Here is an 8,278-nt window from a genome sequence, read left to right as displayed (position 1 = left end):
GAATTAAACTGAAGTTGGCAGTGTTTGGGAGCTCTTAAAATGTGTGGATAGAAGCTTATTTTCAAACCTATTTAAGGCTAGGTGGAAGAAAGGAAGAAAAAATGCTTTACTAATGATCACATAGATCTTTCCCACGTCTAGTTGTAAGACTTGATGATTTGTCATAATGAAGTAATGATAAATGAGAAGAAAAAGTAGGAAATATAGTAGTTAAGCATCAGCTGCATGGAGTGAGCCCAGTAGCACAGTATGCTAATGATAAAACTATGTTCAAGAGAATTTAAGCTGCTGCCACCAATACAGCATTACTATTTGATAAGTATCATAAGAGGACAAAACTTTGTTGGTGTTTGACAGTAATGAAAGATTCAGTTCTAAGAATTTGACATAACACTATCACTTCCTTACCCTAGGAAACAGGAGTGCATGTGGGCATTGAATTGCACTGTGATGCTGCTTCTGAGCCACAGCACTGTTCCTCATGGGGGGTCAGCTCTGTTGTACACAAAGCCATACCACGGTAATACAGTCCCCCTGGCTACAGGACACAGAGAACGAAGAAAACATGAACCACGAACAGAAAGACACTGCCCTACATCTGAACAATGTTTCATTGCAGTTCTCTGGGTATGTATGTTGACATATAAACACACATGTTTATGGATGTGTCTGTGTAAACATACGTATGTACTCTGAGGTTTGGCAGTTTTTGCAGGTGAATAAACACTTTGCATTTTTTGCCGTAAGGAAATGGTGTACAAATTGATGTATAGCTAAATGATCTGAACATAATTAGGGTAATCTGTAAATTAGCAAATGCCCATGTAATAAGCACCTATATTCTCAATAGTACTTTCACAGTACATATTGAGCCAGCAGTTCTAAAAATAGGCAAATTGTTAATATTCTTCTTTCCTGACATCTCACTTTTGGCTACAGAACTGCAGCCTTGTTCTTGCACTCTCCTGAAGAATAAGGTGGTAGTATGTCTTGTGGAATAGAGCAGTGTTAATATTGCCTCAAGAAGAGTCTAAAGCTATGCCTTTGTTTACTATGTTTTCAACATATTTTAAATGCTGACTTCAAATGCTGTCCCAGCACCCCTGTAAAATTTAAAAAAATATAATACTTGTAGTTTGAACGTGATACCAGATGTGATATCTATGCCTGGCTTGGAGAAAATTCATGGTGACTTCTGGAAAGCCACCATTTCATAGTACACCATAGGTCTTACCTTCACTTTATTACTTCCAGTCTCAGAATGATATTGATGGACTAGTATTTATGATATAACACAGACTACAGTTACATCTACATTTCTCAGGACAGTTTGACTTATTTCTTCCCCAGAGCTGTAAAAAGGCAGGAAAAAATATTTCTGGAAACTTCTTTCGATTTTGTTACTCCTTCACAGCACTCAATATTGGAAGTTGAAAGATGCCTGGTATGTTAGCAGTTCCAGGGTAGGATTGAACAGTGATAAGCTCTCACAAAAGACAAAGGATAACCTCTGTCTTTTAGTATCTGGGTAATGAGGCCACTTAAATTCAAGATTCACTTTCTGGAAAGTTAAAATGAACTCCAGGGGTAGCTTTTTGAAGTGTCTTGTGTCATGATTCATTTTAAGGAATGACTGAATTTGGATAAAGAGACAAAGGATCTGTCTCTCTGAGGTCAGCTGAGAGATTTAAATTAAGTCAGTGTCTTCACTAATTTTGAACATTGCCTAAAACAATCCTCCTGTGTGATATTTACAGGAACTGGTGCTACTATTTAAGATACTGAAATGTGAGGTCCTTATTCAAAAGAATTCAGTACTGACAGTCAAGGTAAGGACCAGCAAATGGACACATGAACAAACTATGTTCTTCTGAAGTGCCTTTGGGTACAGTGTTATAACCCATCACTGAGCAGAAATGGAAGTCACAAACACCAGACACACAAAACCAGAAAAGCCATCCTTTTGCCACTGTTACAGCAATTATCTATTAATTTTTTAAACTTTGAATAAACTTATTCATCTCAGTGTAGCCCCGATAGTTCAATACAACTGCAAGCTCCACTGGGATGCCTGTGCAGGAATGGCTGGGTGTCATCTGATGGGATGACAGCACAACAGCTTGAAAATTCAGTGAATTAATCACATTTCTTTCCATCAACAGCAGTGTTTTGGCTTATTTTTCACATCCTATGGCACAGAAATGCTAATATGAGCCAGCATATTTAATTGCCATTGAAAAGTAACCTCTGGTAATAGATATTATTCCTACCCTCAGATATGTTTCCCCTGACTTCATTTGGGCTAATACACGTATGACAGAATACCAGTGTGCCACTCCCTTGAATTTCCTTAACATCTGACCTCACACAGCTGTTTATTATTAAGAGACATTTGCCACTGCTGTGCATGTTGCCATACTCTGTCTCCATATTCAGCATATTTTTATCCCAAATACTCAAATTTACAAATAAGCTAAAAATGAATGCCTTGCGTCAGCTTTAATTTTATAATGCAGTGACCCATTCTACCACTGTGTAATAACAGGTCCCACTGTGACAATTAAAACAAATCACCCTACAGAATATGTCATTAGGTACATTCACGCCTCATCAGTAACTGAATTGTCTCTTATGATATATTTCAAGAAAAGGTATGTAACTTTAGCCTGCTTTCCCCAAAGCACAACATGATTTATAACAAATCTCCCATCTTCTCAATTTACTAGGAAAATGAAATATGGATGAAATGAAACAAAAACCCTAATTAAGAAATAAAATAGCTGTTTGCCACTAAATAAAACACAAGTGTGTAGATAATTTTGAACCAACAACAATTGATCTAAAATGAAACTAAGTTCCCAGACACTACTGCAGCTGTTCTAAGTTCTTCTGTTTTGAACAAATGAGAACCAGCAAGAAATCAGTAGAAAAATGACCTCTGCTAGCTCATATCATGATGCTGATCATTTTACCTAATTTGTGAACCTCTTTTACAATGTAGATCTCAACCCATCAGGTGACATTACCAAGACTGTCAGGATGGCATGCAGTTTCCTCCGAGCCTAATCCTGTCTCTATGAGCAGTGCTCTGCATGTAGCAAAAACATAAAATCTAATACCCGGTACCAACAGTACTATCAACTTGTCAGTGCTTTTTAGGAAGGGTTAAACTAGCCCTCTGCCAGATCTTTATTTTCTCACTACTGGGAGTACTTGGAATTGGAGTGTTTTAAGTGAACTATGTTTTCATTTGTATATTTTAGTAAGCTGCCTCCAAACTCTTTTTGTGTTCCCGAGTGGGTAGGACACTTGTGGTTGAGATTCATCTCATTAACTTTAGACATCTACAGTGTAGACATCTACATCTGAACTAGACACTGGAGACTTACTTTGTAGTCAACAGAGAGAGATAAACTCTTTTAAACGGGGATTCAGCTGACCTACTTGAGTCACTTGGTAACAGGGCACCCATTAAGACAACCAGTTCACGATTAGATGAGTACATTTAGGTGTCTACACTTGGTCAGATGAATCCCACAGAGAGTTCAAGACCTATATCTAGGTGCTTTTGTAAATTGGTCAGTGGGGAGATAAAGGAATGTTTTGCTCCTCTGCATCCTGTAACTTGCAAACTCAACCACTGTACTGTATCTTTTGGATTTTTTTTTTCCTTTGCCTGAAACCCATACCATGCTGGTAGGAACTCAGGTACATGCTCTGTAGAATGGTCCCCAAGTGAGCCGAGGACAAGATCCCACTTGTCTTCATGGGATAATACTGAAGGCTAACAGCATTTTCCTGGTCCGTCACTACTGTTCCACAAGACAGTTCCTGAGAACCATCCCATCTGCAGACCGGTAAGTACAGGCTGGAGTCACACCTGTATAACCCATGCTCTAGATGCTCTTGGACTGAATACTTAACATGCAATCCATGAGCTCTCACAGCATATCCCTTCCAGCTCTTGGCCCTGGCTCATCTATCTCATACACAGTTCACATGCTCTGTCTTACTGTCCTACACAAGAGAACTACCTGGCTCTCACACCTGCTCTCCAATGCCTTGTACAGCAGGAGAAGGGGAGGAGGGGACCTGAACCAGGATAAGTATGTTAGATTACAGTTATCACATCACCCAATCAACCACCAATGTCACTACCTGTCTGTCTCCCCTGCAACAGCTCTACTAGGTATGATGTCTCAATAAATAAATAAATAAATAAATAAAACTTGCATTATAATCTTTAATTAGGCTCTCCCCATTGGATTGGATTTCCTGGCCTTTCTATGAACAAGCCACAGGCCATTCTGCAAAGATTGAAAGGAAAGTAAATCAAAACTGTGACACTTTTCCCCTTTCACATCTGTGCATCTCTTGCTCTTCCTAAAAAGAGGCAAACTAATAGGTAGTCTGTCAGTGACCTAACTAATAACTAGATTTACATTTCTGTACCTTTGGATAGATTCATTTAATTCCTTTTAAAACTCTGATTCTTACTGCAGATAAGCCATCAGTGTGTTTAACAGGATATTAAAAGTAGAAAGCAAGTGTGGAATAGCAGGTTCATTAGACAACACTTATTCCAAATGTGGAAGCTGAACACCAGATGCCGTTTTGCATAATAAAAGCAGTCAGTGATTAGCCCTTAGAGGTCTGTGATCCCTGAATAATAAACCATTTTTCAACCTTGCCTGTTATTTTTCTCCCTTCCCCTAAATTTTCAGCTTTAGGACTAGTATATTTTAATAATCACATAAACCAAATGTGACTTGTAATTCTTGATACTGTTTTAAAATTAAATGTGATTTTCCAGTATTTATTCAAAATGGGGAAAAAAATCCTCCAACAAACAACTGCTTATAGGAATAATGAAAATTTGGGACCCACTGAAAAAATAGAAAATAGGAATTCAGTCTCTAAGTAGAAGAAGAAGAAAGGCTTGTATGTTGGGCCTCCCCATCTGGTATAAATCCAGAGGGAGCTAAGAATATGCAATCACCGTCAGGCTCTCCTGACTTTGAATCCCAGTTAAGGAAAATGGAGAAACCAATTCTTTAGTTCCAGGGAAGATATTATAATCATTATCCTCCCTGAACCCAAAAAAAGGGAGTTTAGGCACGTAGGTTACTGATTTCTTTGAAAAATAGTGACTTTCACATATGTTTCATCAGCTTTTAATTCAGGAGTGGGAAACAGCAGACATGGGATGATCGAGTCTGGATGATTTGGCTCTTAAGCACTTAGATCAGCTTCTGGACATACCCAGGTCCATCTGCTGCGAGAGCATGTATCTTGCACAGCAGACTTTCACTTGATTCTTCTTCCATATGAGGACAAAAGTGAGAATCATACGTGGGGAAAAGGTGCCAGTCTTCAAAAAGAGCAAAGCAATTGGTTGAGTGGAAGAGAAAACTGTCACAAAAGTTAAAAAAAAAAAAATCCTCCAGGACATGGTAGCTGCTGGGATACCTCTGTGCAGAAGTTTTATTTTAGTCAGTATGTCTTGTTTGCTGTTTCTAATGAGCAGTGCTCATTTCAGACTGATGCCATGAACAAACAATCGTAAAAACACAGAGAGAAGAGCACAAGCTCATGGCCTGGGAAGACCTTATTATGTTACCCTTTTAAGTTTCTGCATTACAAGAACTAAAGGTTCAAAGCAATTATGGACAAATAGAAACATACTGCAGCAACAGATTTGGTAAAATCATTTGAAAGCCAGTAAGTATTTTTGTTTTAGTGACAGTTATCTGTAGTCTGTTGTGTCTACAAGCTGGTGGCAAGACACTAGAACAAACTTACCCGCCCATCTGGTGCCTGGAATGAAGCATTTCTGTGCTTCATGTTATTACAGCCAAGGCTGAAAGCAAGAAAACCTCCTGTGGTTCTGACGATGCTTCCATGGGAGGTCACAAGGGTTGTCAAGCTAATAGGAGTTATAATAATATTTTAATGGCTGATGGGCATTTCTTGCATATAAATTTATGTGTGTGCATGTATGTGTGCATATAAATATATAATTGAAGAATAAACCCAAGGTGGCTGTTACCCTTTTAAGAGGAGGAAATTTGGTAAGAAACAGAGACCTTTTTTTTTTTTTTTTTTTTCACTGTATCACATTATTTTGCTATTCTTTTGTTTGGGATGCCTTCTTCATTAAGGTACTGTAATAGAGTAAATAAAATAAAGTCCCAGTTTTCAACTGATGCTAAACTTTTGCTGAATTTGTTCACGCTGTGCTTTACCTCCCAAACATATTTCCACTACCTTTGTTTCAGCAGCATCCATACACCTATTTACTCTTAAATTGGTGACTAGATATTAGAGCCTGTAATAGAAGTATTTCAGGTATCAGCAATAAAAGAAAACATAATTACTAGTACAATAGCACTGTCTATAATTTTATAATTTACACGGTTTCATATTTTCCTGTATGTTTGCAGTGCAAACTAATAGCAATTCTCTCTCAGAGTAAATTGCCATTAAACTTGGTCTCATTGTAAATCATAATGATAAAAGTGGAAAACAAGGCTATAGCAGAGTACAAGGGCTAAAACAACATATTATCATATGCTTAATGTCATAAAATGTGTTGATGCCTTTTGTTTGTGTTTTAATTCCATGTTAAAGCTTTTGTGTTGGCAGGTAGCACCAGGTGGCACTGTTACATAATCATCTACATTTTTTTTAGCAGGAGAACAAGGTCTCAGTGTTGGGAAGACATGCTTCAACCAGGGGGCGGGTGCTAGGTTTTATGGAAGAAGAAGCTGAGGTAAGCAGCAGAGAGTTTTGCTTTGTACATACACATTCCTTTCATTATAATTTTTATATTCAGTAATAAATTGTGCAGATTTACCCCCAGGCAATAACAGGAAACCTAAAATTTTCAGAAAGCAGCATTTCCAGCACACTGTTTGTAAGTAACCCTGTTCAAGGACTTGTGAATGAATAAAACTTGTGAATGAATAAAACAAGACTTACTAATGTTTACCCAGTTGCTATACCAAAGTATTCTACATTAATAACCAGTTCTTCCAAAGCCCCAAATATTTGATATTGACAGAAAGATGAAAAATGGAACACCACCACAATGGGATTATGAGATTAATTCCATCACTTGGAGTTATTTGAACACACATTACTGTTAGTGAGGAGCCCCTCTGAGGTCTTGGGTCATGGCATACATGCACTGGTGTGGCAGGGTTGGTCTGACTGCAGGGTTGAGTCATTTTGTGATGCTGCAACCCAGCTGTGATTACTACTGTAGGAAAAGAATACAAAACCTAATAGAGCAGTGGTGTGCACATGTATTTGCAGACCTAATAGGACTATAAAATTCTCTAACATTAAATAGTTGAACTGTTATCTGAGCAGCTGTTACTTATGCTTCTTCGAGATTTAAAATGTCTTCCCACTCTCTTGTTATATGCTAAAGAGCTACTGACATTGCTGGGGGTCCCTTCCAAAGACTCCTGCATTAACAGCACATAGCCCACTCCGGAAAGTGATGTGTATCTTCTGAGAACCCATTAGAAATGTTTTGTGGTACTGAATACTAACACTGAGAGCTTTCAGTTTCCCAGTTCTGAGGACTGTCACAGCTTTGATTTTACCACTTGCAGTTACATCAATTTCAATACAATCTTTCTTAAAAAATAAGTGAAAGTTCTTTTTTAAAAAAATCACTACAATTAAAAACATTATTAATGTCACAAAACAAAACAAACAAACAAAAAAACAGGGAAAAAAATAATAGATATCAACTGATACTTACCTCACTCACACTGACAGCATGAAAAGATGTTCTACCTTTCCATTATCTGTTTTGTACATCCTTCAGGTGCTTTCCTAGCTAGGAATTCAGTTCTTGTGGGAATTTTCCCTGTTAGAGAGTACCCCAGCCTGGCAAAGAAGCTTATCTTTATATCCTGTTCCTTTTTTTTTTTTTAATCTTTTTTTTTTTTTTTTTCTCCAGGCAGTGATAGTTGTATTTTGACTTAATACAAGTTAGTTTAAGCAAGTCATCAAGTTTGAATACTCTTTCTTCTTAGGTAGAACAGTTCAAATTCTGTGTTGAGTCTCCTCATGTGCGGAACTTCATTTTTCATTCAACTCCTACAACTTGGCTCAATTTATGCAGCTATGAATTTTATATACTCACTACTGGTTCCTATTTGAGATTTGATGTTTCAGTATTTATTGTTTTGATTTGGTAATGACTTTGGGGTGCCAAAACTATGTCTTTGGGTACACTATGACAAGAATTCTTCTCAAATAA

The 8,278-nt window shown here is 37.6% G+C and overlaps 1 long non-coding RNA gene across 1 annotated transcript; it reads left to right on the top strand.

The window, feature by feature from the left end:
• The first annotated feature begins 478 nt into the window (after positions 1-478).
• On the top strand, positions 479-6,947 carry LOC310897214. The gene is made up of 4 exons (XR_014582133.1): positions 479-627; positions 1,758-1,829; positions 3,701-3,857; positions 6,692-6,947. It is a non-coding gene; the product is annotated as an uncharacterized lncRNA (long non-coding RNA).
• Positions 6,948-8,278: the final 1,331 nt, after the last annotated feature.

This window comes from Anser anser (assembly GCF_964211835.1).
Source record: "Anser anser genome assembly, chromosome: 3".
In the NCBI taxonomy this organism is placed as follows: Eukaryota; Metazoa; Chordata; class Aves; order Anseriformes; family Anatidae; genus Anser; species Anser anser.
The sequence above is the reverse complement of the archived record's forward strand: the minus strand, read 5'-3'. Positions and strand labels throughout refer to the sequence as shown.